Genomic DNA, 18,709 nt, shown 5'->3' with positions numbered 1-18,709 from the left:
TTTACTACAGTGAGGCCTACTCCTCTCAGAGGCTAGCATTGAGAATTGCTTAATACACTTTTAAGCTGTAATTCCTGATTATGAAGGAGTGACAGTGTCATATTTCGATCTTGTTAGGTAGGTCGCTCCCCCTCCACACAGCACCGCCTATGCGTCCTGTCCCTGTCCCAGCTGCCGCTGCTGAAGTAAGTTGAGGCCCTCCTCCACCCGCAGGCTACCACCTGTGCCTAATCCCTGGTGGCCAGTGGTAGGCCTTAGGTCTGTTCTATTGTTCATTGTACTACCTGTATCGTTTTCTCTTTTTCTGTCTGTGACTGCTGTTGTGTGCCCGTTTTTCCTTCTGTGCCCCCGTGATCTGTGCCCGTTTTTCCTTCTGTGACCCTCATGATCTGTGCCCTTTTTTTCCTTCTGTGCCCCCGTGATCTGTGCCCGTTTTTCCTTCTGTGCCCCCGTGATCTGTGCCCCTTTTTCCTTCTGTGCCCCCGTGATCTGTGCCCGTTTTTCCTTCTGTGACCCCCGTGATTCTGTGCCCTTGCCCTCCGTGCTGTTCACCACTCCCGTTCCTGCCGCTGCGTCTCCTGCGGCCCCACCCCCCTGACTGTCCATTCGCTGCCCCTACCTCCCGCCTCCAGCCTCTCAGCTGCTCCTCCATCCCACCTCCCCATATATGGCGGCCGCTGCACAGTGAGGTGAGCGACCCTTGACCTTGTTAGGTAGGCCGCTCCCCCTCCGCACAGCACCGCCTGTGCGTCCTGTCCCTGCCCCAGCTGCCGCTGCTGAGGTAAGTTGAGGCCCTCCTCCACCCGCAGGCTACCACCTACGTCTCATCCCTGGTGGCCAGTGGTAGGCCTTAGGTCTGTTCTATTGTTCATTGTACTGCCCGTATCGTTTTCTCTTTTTCTGTCTGTGACTGCTGTTGTCTGTCTTCCCCCTGTGCCTGTATTTTCTCCTGTACCCTTCTTTCCTTCTGTTCCCATCGTTGCCCCCATGATCTGTGCCCTTTTTTCCTTCTGTGGTCTGTGCCCCCATGATCTGTGCCCGTTTTTCCTTCTGTGACGCCTGTAATCTGTGCCTGTTTTTCCTGCTGTGCCCCCATGATCTGTGCCTGTTTTTCCTACTGTGACCTCCGTGATTCTGTGCCCTTCCCTCCATGCCATTCACCGCTCCCGTTCCCACCGCTCTGTCCCGTGTGGCCCCACCCCCCTGACTGTCCATTCACTACCCCTATATTCCGGCTCCCGGCTCCCAGCTGCTCCTCCCTCCCACCTCCCCATATATGGCAGCCGCTGCGCGGCCACCCGCAGCGGGCACACAGCTAGCGCGCCGAAGGTGCGCTTAAGGCAAGCCCGTCTGCGCCCGTCCGTGCCTGGACCACACCCAGCGCCAGGACCCCTGGCCACGCAAACGCCTCGACGCCCTCCTCTGCTACGACTCCAGCACCCTCCACGCACTCAACGCCGGACGATCATGCACCTGCTGCCTGGCTGCCCTGAAGCGCACCCAAGGACCCTTCTCCTGCCGGAACTGCAGCTTCACCAGCATCCGGCCCGCCAACCCACCTACCAAAGAACCCAACCACCTCAGATGCATCCTTCTCAACACTCGCTCCGCACGCATACACGCCGTGGAACTCTGGAACCTACTGGACTCCAACACCCCAGATGTCGCTTTCCTGACAGAGTCCTGGCTGAACCCCTCCTCGGGACCCGGCATCGCCATATCCATCCCGGAAGGCTATAAGAACACCTGCAGGGACCGCACCAATGGAGTAGGAGGAGGAATCGCCATCGTCCACAGGAACTCTCTCAAAGTCTCAACCAACACCGACGACACCCTCAGCACCGCCAAACACCTGCACTTCCAGATCCACACCGATCCCAACACCACCCTCAGAGGAACCCTCATCTACAGACCCCCCGGACCACGAGCACAGTTCAGCGACTCCATCACCGACCTCGTCAGCACACATGCCCTCTACTCCACAGACTACATCCTCCTCGGGGACCTGAACTTCCACCTCGATAACAACAACGACACCAACTCCTCCACCCTGATCGACAACCTCGACAACCTTGGACTCAGACAACTCGTGACTACACCCACCCACTCTGCCAGCCACACGCTTGACCCCATCTTCTCCACAAGCTCCCACGTCTCCTTCAACCACACCACCGAGCTCCACTGGACCGATCACCGCTGCATCCACTTCATCTTCCGGAAACCCACCACTCACCACCGCACCCAACAGATGTCACGCCGCTGCTGGAGCAAAGTCACCGAAGACCAGTTTTCCACCACCCTCGCTCGGAGCCCACCCGCAGATCCGACCGACACCGCTGCTCGCAACCTCAAACAGTGGATCAACGACTGCGCGAATACTTTTTAGATTCATAGGGAGAGAGTTCCATAGTTTTACCTTCCCCCCAAAAAAACTCCTGCCTTCCCATGATGCTCATTTGCCTTGGACAGCACTTGGTGCTTAGCTTCCAAGGATCTGAGCTTCCTTGATGGAGTGTACCAAATAAATCTTTCCTGAAGATGGCCTGTGTCGATGTTCTGCTTTAAAAGCTATGCAAAGAGCCTTCAATTCTATTCTCTTTGCCACTAGAAGCCAGTGTACGGTAATCAAGGCCTGAGACACAGACTGAATTCCTGATAAAAGCTGAGCAGATGCATTCTGTAGCATCTGAAGTCTTTAAAGGAATCTTTCCTGGATGCCCATAAATAGGGCATTAACATAGTCCAGTTTGGCTAAGGCGAGAGTGGTAACCACTGTTTTTTTGAAGGCCTGAGGGGATAAAGGGACATGTTTTCCTGAAGATTCTTAACGTGAAAAATTCTGATGAAAGCCAGGGCAATAACCTAATGTTCAAAAATTAGTTCATCATCAAAGACAAACCCCAGGTTCTTCACTTTGCACACTGGTGAGAGAAGTGTCCCCATGTCTTGAGGCCACCGACTTGGCATCCAGAATGAGTTGTCTTTGCCTAAAAGAAGAACTTCTGTTTACCCAGGGTTGAGCTTTAAGCAATGTAGCCTCAACTAGCAAACTATCTTAGACATACAAGATCTAAATCTTAAAGCAGTGTCTTCAGGATTACTGTATATAGATACCACTATTTGGATATCGCTGGCATATGACACCACTGAAAATCCAAATTGCTTGATTAGTCTTGCAAGTGGGGTGACGTAAATATTGAAATGAGTAGGGCTCAGCGAGGAGGCCTGTGTCACCCCACATGGCAGACAAAACTGATCAGAAGTGAATTCACCCATGGCAAAATGTTGCACTCTATCTGTAAGGAAAGATGTTATCAAACTGAGCACAGTACCACTAATTCCTAGTTCGGCGAGTCAGTCAATCAGGATGCTATGATTGACTGTATCAAAGTCTGCAGAGAGGTCCAATAATATCAGTGCAGCCTTGCCGCCTCTTTCTAAAATGGACCTCAGCTCCAAATACAGCTACAAATGCTGTCGCCGTACTGTGTTCCCTTCTAAATCCATAATGAGTCGCGCCCAGCAAGCAGTTATCTATGACTGACATTAGTTCTGTATTCAAATCCGTCTCCAATAGTTTAGCTGGAAAGGTAGCCTAAACATTGGTCTGAACTACTGGGCTCTTGTGGATTCAAATAGCTTTTCTGTAAATAAGGTAAAATGGAAGCCTTCTTCCAATCAGAGGGGAAATGACCATTGTTAATTATTTCATTGAAAATCATAGTCCATTGAGTGCTTAACACATGAGGAGCAATTTTGGGAGGGCTGAAAAGCACATTCGCAGAGTTGATGGAATGTAAAATCTTGTTGGAAAACTATTAATTTTTTTCCTCTAATATTAAATTTTTGTACTGTGCAATAGATTGATTATAGGTCTCTGTATCCTGAGAATCATACTTCGATCTCCACATTCGCTCCTTCATTCTACACAGCTGTTTCTGAGCTCTCAAATTCTCAGAGACCCATGGTTCTGATGGAATTTTGCAGCGATTGGTAAAGATTTTTTCTGGTGCAAGTGTGTCAACTGCCCTTCCGATCCAAGCAGAATAATTCTGATTGGTTACATCGAGATCAGTCGAAGAGCTAGGCTTAGTTTTTAACAAGGTTTGTGATAGGGCAGAGTGAAGAGCTGATGTTCAGCCAAGCCCTACACTTAGTACTATGAGGGGTTATACCCCCCCGGGGAAGGATCGAGTTGATTTAATAACAAACATCACAGCTTTATGGTCATGCCACAATAGTGGTAAAGAGTCTCTTATCTGGAGGTGTGGGTTACTGTTAAAGATACCATCCAATGTATGTCCTTCAGAGTGTGTGGAACATTTGACTATCTGACACAACCCTACGCTGGTCATTGTATCAGTCAGGGAGGCGGTGTCTTTTTCTTAGGCTTTTTCGTAATGGTAATTGAAATCCCGCAACACTGAAAAGTCAGCAGATTTAACACTAGGTTCTAACAATCGGCTTAGGCTTGGTACAAAAGGTGCTTTGGGGCCGGTGGGAGGGGTGGTATAACAGTTAACCTCTAAAGGTGTAATGTTTTGTAAGCTCTATTTGGAAGGAAAGAGTTTTACAATTAGAACTACTTGAACTGTTTGCAGCCGGGAGGCAGTGAATGGAAAGATAATCGTGAGCAACAATGGCCATCCCACCCCCCTCTCTTACTTTACAGCTTTAGAAATCGTGTAACCAGCCGGGATTGCCTGAACCAGGTCAGGACCGGATGTATTATTTGCCAAGGTTTCTGTGACAAAAATGACGTCTACATTTTGAGTGTCCAGAAATTCTGCAAAATCAAATTTATGTTTAATTAGTGACCTCACATTGAGCTATGAACATTTAAAAAATTTGTGCGAAGTACCCCAGGAGTCAATATCAGGTTTTACACTATGTGAATCTTGTAATGTGACGTTGGGGAGAGTCAGATTACAATTGAAACATTGTACCTGGTCCGGACCAGGACATGGTTCAAGGGTAGTGCAAAGCGCATTCATTCCTTCCGTATTGAGAGCCAAAAGGTCTTCTCTGAAATACCACGGAATGGATAGCTTTCCTGAAGCAAGAGGACCAGGGGTTCCAGCGACCAGCGAGATCCGGGCCGGACTGGTGCAGATGGGCTTGCCGTAGGCACGCCTGCTCATTTATAGTGCCCGCCCAATACTGAAAGACTAGTACAGCAACATAGATGGCGGCTCCGCTCTAGCAGGCAGGTACCGTCAAAAAGTGCAAAAGTGCAAATAAGAGCTTTCCTATAAAAACAGGATCTTTGTAACAATATGGCATAAGCATTTAAGAATCACATCTCTTTCCCAACTCAAACAGCAGCACTGTGCAGTCACATCAGCCTGCTCATTTATAATCCCCTCTCAGCACTGTAAGCCTAGTACAGCAACAATGATGGCAGCCCTGCTCGAGCAGGTAGGTACCATCAAAGAGTACAAAAGTGCTAATAAGAGCTTTTCTATAAAAACAGGATATTTAAAACACTATGGCATTATTATTTAAAAATCACATCTATTTCCCAGCTTAAACAGCAGTGCTGCGTGGTCACATCAGCCTGCTTATTTATAGTACCCAGCCAACACTGAAAGATTAGCACAGCAACACGGATGGTGGGCCGCTTTAACAGGCGGGTACCGTCAAAAAGTGCAAAAGTGCAAATTTTAGCTTTTCTACAAAACAGGATCGTGAAAACATTATTGCATTATCTACACTTCAGCTTGACAAAATTTTTGCTGTCGCATTATGATTCAAAGTTGAACCAGAGCACAATAAAAAGCTCTTAGATTACTACATTTATGCCTCTGTCACTCATAAGAATTTCCTCTCTGTTCCAGTCAGTGAGAAGTACTCTACTCCTCTAAAGACTAACTAACCTTATACAGCATATGACGGTGCGGAGATCTTTGTATTTCAGTCTTCTGGTAAAATCTTAAATAACTATCATCACTGGTCATATGACAGATAAATAAATAAATAATTTGGACCTTTGTTAATCGACAAGGAAAATTTAAAAGGATTAATCATTTACACCAAACCTTCATAAACAACAAAGTTCATTTAGGGTTTTACAGTAGTCAATAAAGATTTGATTATCAGTATTGCCCCTCCCCCCTCCCTATCCCTGGAAACAAAACAGAACCCCCAAAAAAACAATAGTACAATTGGTGTGATACACTTGGGGGCAGATGTTGCCATCATATCTTTCTCCCTCCACCACCCTTATACTACTTGTCATCACATTTAAAATTTGGGGAAGTGTCTCTGTGTAATGTTGCACCCTGTGTGCCCTGTTCAACCCATGAGTGTCTCTAGCAATTCAAACAATTGCTGCAGGTCATTTCACAGGGCATCTTCAACTTATGTATACAAATTATAGGAGCAGTCTCATGTCATATTTCTCATCACAATGTGGCATACGTTAGATGTCATCTTGATCCCTTTCTAAGCGAACTATGTGCCATCAAGGATCTGTCTCGATATTCACTCTTCAGAGTCATGCTCTTCCGGAGCCCGTGAGGAGCTCTCCATGCGCATTTGCGATGAACTTGGTGAACGTTGGCGTTTCAGACGCTGTTCCTTGTCTGTGATGAACTTAAGTACTGCTTTAGGATCAGTGAAGTACTGCATCTTGTCATTGGTTTTAAATCTCAGTTTAGCTTGGTATAGCATACTGTACTCTAGATTTAAGTAGCAGAGTTTCTTTTTCGCAGGACAGAAAATTCATCACGCTTCTTGTACCTGCATGGTGAAGTCAGGAAACAGGGACAATTCCATACCTTCATGATGAAGTGTGTGGAGCTCTCTTGATTTATGCAAGACTGCATCTCGGTCTCTATAATTCAGCAGCAGTGCAATTATGGGTCTGGGGGCAGACCCTGGTATTGGTCTGGGTGCCAAAGAACGATGCGCTCGCTCCACCACCAGTATGTCCGAGTAGGTATTCCGGCTCAGCAGGTGTACAATTAACGTTTCGACGAATTGCTCCATGTTTCCGACATTGGACGATTCCGCCACCCCAAGAATTTGTTCGTTTTTGTGTTGAGATCTCACTTCAAGATCTTCCGCCTTAGACTGCAGAGCCCTCAAGATTTTGTCCCTCTCTTTGTCGGTTTCTGCATCGGCCCGTATGATATATTCCACGTCAGAGATGCGTTGTTCTGCAGCATATAATCTACCACCATGTTTATCTAGTCTCTCAGACATTCTATCCATACAGCGTCTATCTTGCTATCGATCTTGGATAAACTTTGTTGGATGGTACGGAACACCTGCTTCATGTCGACATCTGCGACAGCTTCTGGGTCACTTGAGACAGGTTCTTGCTCAGCAGACGTGGACTCTTTATTTCTAGGGGTTTTGCGAAGGTCAAACTGTAACTTTGGTTGTAGTTTGTCTGTTTTGCCCATGATGATGGTGCAGGTATGGCACAGAAATATCTGCCAGGGCGTGGCGTGGTACCAAAGCGAGGCACATGCAAAGGCCTGGCACTCCCTGCGATTCAGGCACAAAATGAATAGAGAGGATGATCACCTGGGCACCTGTACACTATCCTCTGGGCGATTTGTATGAATGTTATCCTACGTGAAGATAAGTGTGATCTGACTGTCAACTGTTGTCAGCACTCAAGGGGTCTCGCACCCCGTTTAGGCTGGTTGGCCCATCAGATCACTGAGGCGTATGTATCTCTCCCACAATCATTCACAACAAGAGTGTGCCCTGAGAAGTCCAGAATATCGAGTATGTCCTGCCTCAGCGTGCACATTTAGCGAGGCCCCCTCACTGCACGCTTCATCTCTGCTCCGTGGCGTTAATAGGCCCAAAGAAGCTTCCAGCTCAACAGGCCATGCCCTGAGAAGCCTCACTCTGGTTACAGCCCAGGATCTCGCTCTCTGTAACCCCGCTCTGGTCGGTAGTGAGCTGCCTGTCGACAAGAACACTGCTCCTCCCCTCGGTAGTGCTTACCGCGGCTTCTTGTGCTATGGCGGTGGTCCGTGGCCCAGGTCCTCGTGCGAAAGCTGCTCTGTGCCAGCGCGGTCTCAGCCTTCACCCGTCTAGTGTACAGGCTCTAGTGGCATCAGTAACATCTTCTCCGGCCTCCAATGTTGCTCCACGCCGCTCCGCTCCGCTCTGGCAGCCAATTCACATCCCATGGGGCTGCCGCGAGCCGAAACGCAGTCGGGGGGACCTCCCTCACTCCGCTATCCATAATGCGTCACGGGCCGCAACTCCAGAATCGCTGCAGCAAATTGATCAGTGCTCAGTCCCCCGGTTAGTGCAACTCCTCCATTTCAATATTCCCCTACACAGAGACAGTTTATGGAGGATTTTACAGAGGATAATAACGGCTATTTGGTGGGGATCGGGAGAGCTCTCCTAGATTGCGTCCATCTTGACTCCAGGCAAGCTCCGCCCCCATAAAAATATATTCTATTATTCTAAACTTATGTGGAGCATTTTTGTGGTGTTTTCACTGTGTTGCTATGCATGTGTGTTGCACAAATACTTTACACATTGCCTGTTTAGATAAGTCTGACTGCTCTCTGCCAAGCAACCATAGGGTGAGCACAGGTTAACTTTTAGTGTGTATCTAGTTTACCCTGACTAGACTGCTGGTTCCTACTTGGACAGGGTGCTTACCTCTGCCAACCAGAAATTCCAGCTGTAACAAATGCCAAACGATTTTACAAGCAGCTTCACAATCATTTTCTGTTTGGAAATGACCAAGAAGGATATTGGTGAAGATCCACAGTCTTCTTAGTTTATGGGTATTCATAAGGCATTGTAGAATCATCAGAAAATCAAAACCATATTCGGAAACACATTGTGCTACGTACTACCCTGTCAAAGAAAGAGAACAATTTCATATTGTCTTAGTGTAAATGTTGTCTACATAGAGCTGCAATTGGCAATGAGATAGAGTGTGTTATTGAGTCAGCCTACTAAAATACTTAGTCTCTATATGCAATTCTCAGAGTTGATGGTAAAGACTCCAGCAAGCTTGAATTCTCTGCCAAGCGTATCATCTGCATGGAATGATGGGGGGCTGCATTAGTACAGGAATGTCCGCATGCAAGTAAGTCATCAGCCCCTCAAATCCAGTCCTTAATCTCAATATGGTAATAGCAAGGAAATACCTTTTTTGTATGGTCACCTCTTGGTTTTTCAACTGATGCTGCTGGTTTCTGGACTCTGAGGCTGCACTGAGGGCTGCTAACTAGAATTCAACGCATGGGTGTTGACTGTTGAACCTGGCCCTTTTGGCAGGTTTATCCTGAAACCTTTTGCCTCCTATTTTTTCTGACCTGTTTTTGTTGGCTTTAGGATGCTGGGCACTTTACCACTGATATTCAGTGCTAAAGGGGGCATATGCTGTCTGTGTAAATTGTGATTCTAATTGGTTATCCATGACTGGCATATTTGATTTACTAGTAAGTCCCTAGTAATGTGCACTGCGTGTGCCCAGAGCCTGTAAATCAAATGCCACTAGTGGGCCTGCAGCACTGATTGTGCCAACCACATGAGTAGCCCTATAAACCTGTCACAGGCACGCCATTGCAGTGTCTGTGTGTGGAGTTGTACCCTGCAATGTCGACCTGGCAACTACACCCGCTTGCCAGGCCCTAACCTTCTCTTTTACTACATGTAATGCACCCCCTCGGGTAAGCTCAGGGCACCCCATGGGCAGGGTGCAGTGTATGTGAAATTTGGATATGTACTGATGTGTTTTACATGTCCTGATGAAATACTGACAATTTCATTTTTCAATATTTTGCCTTGTAACATCTTACAAGTGTAACTTTCAATTGGGGAGAGATGGAGATCTGGAGTTTGGGCTCCCTCAGCTCTGAATAAAAAAAGGCATCTTTTAGTGAACTGGTTTCTAAATTGTGTGTTTCAAAATGCCGCTTTTAGAAGGTGAGCATGTTCTTGTTTAAATATCCTGTACTTTGTTGTATCCTGCTTGAAAAGATTATAAAAGGGCCTGAAGCAGAGCTTGCCTCCTGTTAGGAAGTCTCAGGAATGCAAAGACTTCATCTGTAGCATCCCTGAACTCCACTGCTGGGAGTTCTGACCTGCCTTGTTGTGGAAATTCCAGTTCTGGGCCCTTGGAGGTTGTTCCTGCTGCAAGAAGCATCAAGAAGACATCAAAATCAATGGATCGCCCTTCCAGTGGCTGTCTTTATGACGCAGCACTGCCGTGCTGGAGAAATTTCCATGCATCTCTGCCGTGTGGCCGAAGAAATCGATGCAGCGCCTGCCCACGGCCCAAGAAACCACTGAAACTTGTGTGTCCATAGTCCAAGACCCCCTGCACTGACTCTAACACAGGCCCTGCTGTGTGGATGAAAAGTTCACTGCATTGTGGAACAGCGGCTGAAGAAATTGACGCAGCACTGTTTGCCACCGCCACATCAACCCCCAGCATGTCTGAATTTCCACGCATCGCACTTACGCACCAAACTTTTCTGAAGTATCACATGCAGACAAGAACTGTGTTGGATTTCGATGCCTTGCTTCTCCCTACAGTCTGGATTCGATGCAGCACTTTACCTGCGTGCAGCAGAACTGACACATCACCTCCCTGTGGACTCAAGAACTGAGGCATGACTGTGTTTTCCAGTGCTTCCCTCTTCTGTGGCTGATTTGCCTTGTGAATTATGACGCATGTGAAGGTACTTTGTGCAAAATCACTGCATCCATAGTTTCCTATGGAAAAAATTGCTTAAACCTTTAAAAAGTCATATTTTGAGTTGTGTATATAGGATTTTTGTCGTTTTGGTCCTGATTGGTTTAGATAAAGATACCCTAATTACCCAAACTGTTGTGGTGTTATCACTGTGTCACTGTGTGTTATGTACAAATACTTTACACATTGCCTCTGAGATAGGCCTGACTACTCAAGCCAAGCAACCAAGGGGATGAGCAGGAATTATCTTGGGTGTGTAATCACCTTGTCCTGAAAAGAAGGAGGGTCCCTACTTGGACAGGGTATATACCATTGACAACTAAAGACCTCAATTTCTAACATTGGCCCAAAAGGGAAGCTTCAAAGCTACAGCCCCCTTTGAATACCAAATGGGGAACACTTGGGTGAGGGGCAGCCCCATTGTTTCAGCAGACTGGCTGGCACTGGGAAGGAGAGGGGAAACCTGCTGTCAAACTGGTTTTCCAGGGTCACATAGCCCCTTTGATAGCCACACCTCTGGTTTGGGCGAGGGAGCTCTGGATGCCAAAAGAGGGGTTCTGCCATCTTGGCGTATGGGCATAAAGGTGCATCCTGGTATTGCTGGATTCCACACTTCCCAGGAAGTGGTCATCAGGAGAGAGGGACCCTGGTAACCCATTGGCTAACAACTGCATCCTACTCTGAAGGCACTTTCTGTACATCAATAGTGCAAACCTGGAACCCAGAACTCAGATCTCGACTGGACTGGAAAAAGGACTCAAGAAGGAATACCCTGCTGCAACACGTTTCTGGCAAAGAGAGGCTGCACCAATGTGGACTGCACCTGCTGCACCAGGTGACTAACAAAATGAACGGATTGTGTCTACTGTGTCCTGCTCAAAGAGAAGTTGTCACCCAGTGCCCAACCAACACAAAGAGGGTCAGCCAACTGGCTTTCTGTTTGCAGCACATGGACACAACATCTGAAGACTCCCGCTAAGGGCAAGTAGTAGCCCAGATCCCTTGGATCCCTGCGCCTCATCGTCAGCCAGCACCAGGGACTGGGACCAGAAGAAGCGCTGAAAATTTTCAGACACTTGCCCCCAGTCACAGATCTGGGTTGAATCCATCATCATTCTTTAGCTCACTTTGCCACCCGAGTTCACACCCAGCCATATGCAAATGAGTCGTGACCCTGTTCCTCATAGAAACAGTCCAGCCCGAACTGCCAAGCCAGATCTTTCCTGGACCGGAAACAAGCATACTGGGACTGGTTTTCGGGTAGGACTCAATGCTCAGACATTGCACCCAAGTCCTCTGGACCCAGCAGAGTCATCAGAGTGCAGCCTGGTCACCCAGAAGGCAAGCTACAGTGCGGAGGAGGATTTGGCTGTGACCGCAACATGGGATGACTGCTGGTCCAGTGGCGACTGGACTTAAACCAGACCAGAGAGGACCTACTGGGTTGTTGCAACATGTGTCCTGGACCCCTATATCACCTTCAATGCTGAGGAGTCCTGCAGGAAGACCTTCATGACCATGTCACAGCCAAAGCATCCTTGATCATCTTTCAGTATCCTGTATCCTCAGCATTAGGACCACTCCATAGGAATCCACTGGGTTGAGGATAAATCTCCTGGAGCTGTCAGAAGACTGTTTCTTCTGTTGAAGTGACTATTTTTGTGGGCCTTGCTGGTCCCCTTGACTGGCTCCCTACTGGAGTTGATTGTCCGATGTGACTCTAACTGACTGTATTACAACTTGCCCAAATTTTTGCTCAAAACTTTTTTAAAGGCTTAATTGCCAGTCTGACGGTCAACGGACTGCCAGACTCGAGGATGCTCATCTGTGGTGGTCTTCTGACCGCCCATTTACAATTAGGGCAGTCGGCCGCCTTTGCCCCATCACAGCCACCAGGAAACAACCATTCCCTGGTGGTGGCCTGGAGGTGTAGAGGCAGTGATATGCTTGGCAGGACCACTGCGGTTCCCTCAAGCATATTGCAAGTTTCCTCTCCACCACAGTTTTCATGGAAGATCCTTCTTCATGAATACCGTCGTGGAGAGGAAACTGGTGCTTCATACCATGTGGAAGCACACGGGGGTGCAACATGCGTTCCCCTGTGTAAATAGACACTAGTTCCTGTACTTAACAGTCCATACAATGTAGGAACAGTTTTTAGCATTCCCATTGCGGTGCCCATTTTTTAAGCACCACCGTGGGAATGCCAAAAAAGCCTGGCTGACAGGAGGAAACTCCTAACTTGGTAGGCAGCCTGACCACGGCTTTGGTGGTGCAGTGACGGGGCGGACCCAGCGCTGCACCGCCAAACTCGGAATCAGGCCCTAAGTGTCCATTTCTTTGAATTGGCCACTGCTTGTTCGCGGTTGAATTAAAGGCTTTGAATTACTATACCTTGTAAATTCTATATCGTTATGGTGTCTAAAAATACATAAAATACAGTGTTTTGTTTATAAATTGGTGTCAGATTTCTTTGGTGTCATGTCAATTTCTTCTCCAATTATTTGGTGCGGTTTAAATGCTTAGCACTTGTTCTTTTGTGTAAGCCTTGCTACTCAGAGCCATAACTACTGAGGGTTGGGCTGATGGTTTGACAAATGAAACCTAAGGATGCTGAAGGGGCTGGTGAGAGCGTACTACACAGTGAAGTCGCACAACCACATCATATAATACACCCCATTTTCTCACAGTAATAGAATTGCAGCATTCAGTGGATAAAGATCCCTCATATTTAGACTACAATTTGACTGGGTTAAATTAGGCGATGAGCATGAAGGCTCTTTGGGTTTCACTGAGACCTGCAATTTCATGGCACAGGAGACTGTATCTACACCTGTGGATATGAACACAAAGGCTCCCATCCACAGGGATGAACTATATGACCCTGCTCCATTAACGGTCCATATGCTTATGTGAACTGCTGGAAAAATAGTCCACTCTGTCCTTATTCACAGCTCCTTGGGAGAAGATTAAAGGCCAGATGTACGAACAAGTGGTCATAAAATACTGGTTGTAATGCTGTAAATTGCAAACTGACCTAAGTACTAATAGGTTGGTTCGCAATATACTGATTTGTAGTGGATTGCAATTCAACCTATCTCTTGAATATTAATGAGTTAGATTGCAAATTGTGACACACTATGTTTGCAGCCATCACAGGGATGGTGGCCGGCTGGGCTCAGCAGACCACCGTGTCCATGACTGTTTTTTAAAAAAGCAATCTTTTTTTTAACGCAGCCCATTTCCCTCAAAGAAAATGGACTGTGTTTCTATGCTTTTGTTTGTTTGTTTAAGAAGATGCTATGGTTGCTTGGACCACTACCTCTTCTTAAACAAACTTTATTTTTCATATTAACAAATGTGTAATTGGTAAAGTATTAATGATTTGCGACTGGAATTTAGGTACAAAACACCAGTACATTTCATTTCAAATTGTATTTGGAAGGGACACCCTAAACACGCCTCTTCCAAATTCAGAATTGGGTTTTGGTCAGAAACCCAAACGTGTTACTGAATTACAGTTTTGGTTTCATTTGTATCATTTTTGTAATTGCAAACTGGAAATTGGCCTATTTGCAAACACAAAAAAGCTTAGTAAATCTGGCCCTGGGTTCTGTATCACTAGTTCATTTTGGAGTTACTTCCAATGCTAGTAACGTACAGTCTGCCTAAGTAGATGGTATTTATTTTTTTTAAATGAGGGAAATGCTGCCTTGATCATCACCTCTTGGGCTATTGAGAGGAAAAGTACTGGTAATATTAATGTTCCAAAAAGGCCTCTGTGACTGGCACCAATATTGACAGTGGCTTTCTGTGATTTGGTCGGTACTCTACCGGATACTATGTAAGCATTCAGAAGACGCAGACCTATTGCTAAAGTGGATACTCCGGTAGCAAGGTTGATGCTACAAATGTTCCCAAAGTCTAAGGAACTGACAGCCTTCCTTTCCAGCTTGACAGCCTAACTTTATTTAAAAAAAACATATTATAAATTAGTTTAGTTACCCCTGCAAATCTGCACTGTGCATCAGAGGAAGCTGGAGAATTTTAAAAAGCTGCAAAGGGGCATACTGTTTCTGAAGTAACAAAATCACACACAGTAAGTGCTCAAAGAATAGAGCATGAAAAGGAGCATGCTTCATTATTCAGAGCTTCTAGTGATGTCCTTTAAATATCAGAAGATCACCTAACCCCAGATTCAGGCAGGATATCAATCCAGATTGCGCTTGCCTCAAATCAATTTTTTTAATAAAACACAAATCCCTTTAATCATTCATATGTTTTCAACTAAAAATTGCTTAGTTAGCCATCTGCCAGGTATTGAAATCTAGTTAATATTTTCAAGCCCGTAACTGCAATGGTAAATTAATGACTGGAACATTTTTGCGAAGTATGAAATGAGGTACTACCCAGCTCTTATACGAGGTTCTGCAAAATTCACCCACTACGTTTCAAATTGTGAAGAAAAGTAGCAACCTTGGTCGGGCCATTAGAATTTCCTATTGATTACTGCAACTCAAAAATGGCATGGTTGCCATTCATATGGTGAAGCTCATTAATGGGGTAGAGATGAGTGTAGGATGATGTATAGATAGTCAGGAAAGCATTGTTTAGTTCTTCAAACACTGGTGCTGGTCCACAGTGCTACTGTCCTATTATGATGCTCAAGCATAGGACAGAGAACTGTGGTACTGGTGTCGAGGGTAGTGTGTGCCAAGTTGCACTTCATTCTTCTGCCTACACCCTAAGGTACCAGGGAGTAGGGAGATGAAAGTAAAGCAGCTTTGATTCATTGGAAATATATTTAAGGATATTTATGCATTGGGGCTTGGGAGCTGTTTTTGTTCCTTACATACTGTAATAGTGTTTATTTTTCAATGAGTTTGATTTGATTTTTATTTTTACATAGCGCACGAGTGCCTGGAGCGTCTTAGCCCTGCTACTGCAGTGGGTAGTGAAAGGCAGTGGAAGGAGGGGCCTCTCTAATGACGAAAGAGACAGGTCTTAAGGGATTTTTTTTTAGATTCATGGGGAGAGAGTTCCATAGTTTTACCATCCCCAAAAAGAAACTCCTGCCTTCCCATGAAGCTCATTTGCCTTGGGCAGCACTTGGCGCTTAGCTTCCAAGGATCTGAGCTTCCTTGATGGAGTGTTCCAAATAAATCTTTCCTGAAGATGGCCTGTGTCGATGTTATGCTTTAAAAGCTATGGAAAGAGCCTTAAATTATATTCTCTTTGGCACTGGAAGCCAGTGTACGGTAATCAAGGCCTGAGACACAGACTGAATTCCTGATGAAAGCTGAGCAGATGCATTCTGTAGCATCTGAGTCTTTAAAGGAGTCTTTCCTGGATGCCCATAAATAGGGCATTAACATAGTTCTGAGGAGATGAAGGGACATGTTTTCCTGATGATTTTTAAAGTGAAAAATACTGATGAAGCCAGGGCATTAACCTGAACTTCATAGTGGAGTTCATCATCAAAGACAAACCCCAGGTTCTTCACTTTCCGCACTGGTGAGGGAAGTGTCCCCATGTCCTGAGGCCACCAATTTGTCGTCCAGAATGAGTTGTCTTTGCCTAAAAGAAGAACCTCTGTTTACCCAGAGTTGAGCTTTATTCAATGTAGCCTCAACAAGCAAACTATCTTAGACATACAAGATATAAATCTTAAAGCAGTGTCTTCAGGATTACTTTAAATAGATACCACTATTTGGATATTGCCGGCATATTACACCACTGAAAATCCAAATTGCTTGATTAGTCTTGCCAGTCGGGTGTCGTAAAGATTGAAAAGAGTAGGGTTCAGCGAGGAGGACTGTGACACCCCTCATGGCAGGCAAAACTGATCAGAAGTGAATTTACCCACGGCAGCATGATGCACTCTATCTGTAAGGAAAGATGTTATCAAACTGAGCACAGGACCACTAATTCCTAGTTCGATGAGTCGGTCAATCAGGATCATATGATTGACTGTATCAAAGGCTGCAGAAAGTTCCAATAATATCAGTGCGGCCTTGCCGCCTCTATCTAAAATGGGCCTCAGCTCTTCTAATGCAGCTACCAACGCTGTCTCTGTACCGTGTTTCCTTCTAAATCCATAATGAGTCGGGTCCAGCAAGCTGTTATCTATGACTGACATGACTTCTGTATTCACAGCCTTCTCCAATAGTTTAGCTGGAAAAGGTAGCCTACTGGGCTCCTGTGGATTCAAATAGCTTTTTTGTAAATAAAGGTAAAATGGAAGCCTTCTTCCAATCAAAGAGGAAATAATCAGTGTTAATTATTTCATTGAAAATCATAGTCAATTGAGTGCTTAATACTTCTGCAACATGAGGAGCAATTTTGGAAGGGCAAGGGTCAAATGGGGATCTAGATTTAGTAGATTTAATTAAATTAGAAACCTGCTCAGTACAGAACAAATCAGACCTATCGAAGACGATAGATGGGGCTGTACTCTGCTGTCTGCCCGAGATACGTGCGATGTCTTATTGTTAAGTGCAAAGGTACCAAAAAATTCCTTTACTTTTGTCTGGAAAAAATTGGCTAGAATATTGCAAAACTTTTGACTGCAACTAATATTGCTTGGTATATGCATCTTCACTAAGCTTTTCATCATATTGAAAAGCTCCTTTGCAGAGTTGATGGAATGTAAAATCTTGTATTAGTTTTTTTCTTCTAATATTAACTTTTTATACTGTGCAATATATTGCTTATAGGTCTCTGTATCCTGAGAATCATACTTAGATCTCTAAATTTGCTCCTTCCTTCTACACAGCTGTTTCTGAGCTCTCAAATTCTCAGAGAGCCATTGTTCTGATGGAATTTTGCATCGATTTGTAAAGATTTTTTCTAGTGCAAGTGTGTCAATTGCCCTTCCGATCCAAGCAAAAGAATTCTGACTGGTTACATCAAGATCAGTCGAAGAGCTAGGCTTAGTTTATTTTTTTTTAATTTTTTTTTTTTATTAAGTTTTAACGATTCAGCGAGCACACATTACATTATCAGCAGTCATAATGTATACAATAAAAAAAAAACATAGCGAGAACCAAGATATACAGATCTATGACTTCACGACAATATAACAAAATAAAAATTACTGAATTACATTATTGTAGCCAAGTTCTTATCGGCTCCCATATTAAGGCACCAAGTTTTTTCTTTGCCATTCCTTTCAGTTTATACAGAGCAGATTCCATATTGTATATTGAAATAACCTTAGCCCTCCAATTAACAAATGACGGAGGCTCGGAATCGAGCCACTGAGACGTTATACATAGCCTCAAGACCGACATACAGATAAACTTGAGGCCTCTATGAGATACCGGTTGCCTCCCCAAATCTGTGCCAAATTCTATTCCAAACAAAACCAGAGATGCTGTTACAGACATAGGTATGCCTAAAGCTACTGACATAAAGTGTTCAATATCCAACAAAAGTTGCTGAAGGGCAGGGCAAGAAAAAAACATATGCATCGAATCTGCCACGTAAAGTCCACATCTTGAACAATTAGCCCCCCTCCCCGCCTTCCATTTTGCAATCTTTGCTGGCGTGTAGTACAAATTAAACATAGCCATATATGATTGGCTTCTTAAGCTGCCAGAAAGCAAAATAGAACTGGCGGTTCGCATTATCAACTGAAAATCCAGATTGGTTATCGACAGTTTCTCCTCCCATATTGCTTCATGTCTAGACAGATCATCAGATTCTATTAAAATAAATTCCCTATATATTTGCCCTATTTTGCACTTCCCTTTTAGAAGATCCATCGTTCGTATCTGTCGGACCTGGCATCTTCCCCCCACAGTTGCGGCCTGCTAGAAACTTCTCAATTGCAAATATTTGAAAAAATCCGACTTTCCAACCCCAAATTTCTCTTGCAATGGTAAAAAGGGGATAATCTCACCCTGCTCTAACAGGTCCCCCATTACTCTAATACCATACAAAAAATTCCTTTACTTTTGTCTGTAAAAAATTGGCTAGAATATTGCAAAACTTTTGACTGCAACTAATATTGCTTGA

The 18,709-nt window shown here is 45.2% G+C and overlaps 1 protein-coding gene across 3 annotated transcripts in view; it reads left to right on the top strand.

Moving 5' to 3' along the window:
* FUT9 (fucosyltransferase 9) overlaps positions 1–18,709 on the top strand; it is a 513,529-nt gene that overhangs the window by 373,102 nt on the left and 121,718 nt on the right. The window lies entirely within an intron of this gene.

This window comes from Triturus cristatus, chromosome 6 (genome assembly GCF_964204655.1).
Source record: "Triturus cristatus chromosome 6, aTriCri1.1, whole genome shotgun sequence".
Lineage (NCBI taxonomy): Eukaryota > Metazoa > Chordata > Amphibia > Caudata > Salamandridae > Triturus > Triturus cristatus.
Note: the sequence above shows the minus strand (reverse complement) of the source record. Positions and strands in the feature narration are given on the sequence as shown.